Here is a 1,181-nt window from a genome sequence, read left to right on the forward strand (position 1 = left end):
ATTGCTGGATCTGTGGAAAGAGTATGTTTAGTTTTGTAGGAAATTGCCACATTGTCTTCCAAAGTGGTTTCCAAAGTACCACTTAGAGTTTCCAACAGCAGTGAATGAGAGTTCCTGTTGTTCCACATCCTTGTCAGCATTTGGTGCTGTCAGAGCTCTGAATTTTGCCCATTCTAATAGGTGTGTAGTAGTTTCTCATTGTTGTTTTAATTTGCACTTCCCTGATGACATATGATGTGGAACATCTTTCCATGTGCTAATTTGCCATCTGTATATATTCTCCGATGAGATGTCTATCTAGGTCTTTTGTCCATTTTTAATGGGTTGTTTATGTTCTCATTGTTGGGTTTTAAGAGTTCTTTTTATATTTCAGATATTAGTCCCACATCATATAGGTCTTTTGCAAATATTTTATCCCAGTCTGTGGCTAGTATCCTCAATCTCTTGAAATCAATTTTACAGAGCAGAAGTTTTTACTTTTAATAAAGTTCAGCATATCAATTATTTCTTTCTTAGATTGTGCCTTTGATGTTGTATCTAAGAAGTCATCATCATATCCAAGGTCATCTAGGTTTTCTCATATGTTATCTTCTAGTTTTATAGTTTTGCATTTTACATTTAGATATGTGATTCATTTCAAGTTAATTTTTGTGAAGGGTATAAGATCTGAGTCCAGTGTCATTTTTATGTGTGTCTGTTGTTCTATCACCATTTGTTTAAAGGACTATCTTTGCTCCGCTGTATTGCTATTGCTCCTTGGTCAAAGATCAGTTGGCTATATCCATGTGAGTCTATTTCTGGGCTCTCTTTCCTGTTCCATAGACCTATTTGTCTATTCTTCTCCAAAACCACACTGCCTTAATTACTGTAGCTTTATAGTAAACCTTGAAGTCTTATAGTGTTAATTCTTCAATTTTCTTCTTTTCTTTCAATATGTGTTGGCTATTCTGAGTCTTTTTCTCTCCACACAAATTTTAGAATCAGTTTATCAATATCCACAAAATAACTTGCTGGGATATTGGTTGGAATTGCATTGAATCTATTGATCAAGTTGGCAAGAACTAACATCTTAAAAATATTGAGTCTTCCTCTCCATAAACATGGAGTTTCTCCCCATTTATTTATTTGTATTATTTTTAATTGCTCAACAAAAACTAAGCTAAATAAAGAATATATATTAA

The sequence above is a fragment of the Propithecus coquereli genome, unplaced genomic scaffold (assembly GCF_000956105.1).
Source record: "Propithecus coquereli isolate 6110/MARCELLA unplaced genomic scaffold, Pcoq_1.0 Scaffold6, whole genome shotgun sequence".
Lineage (NCBI taxonomy): Eukaryota > Metazoa > Chordata > Mammalia > Primates > Indriidae > Propithecus > Propithecus coquereli.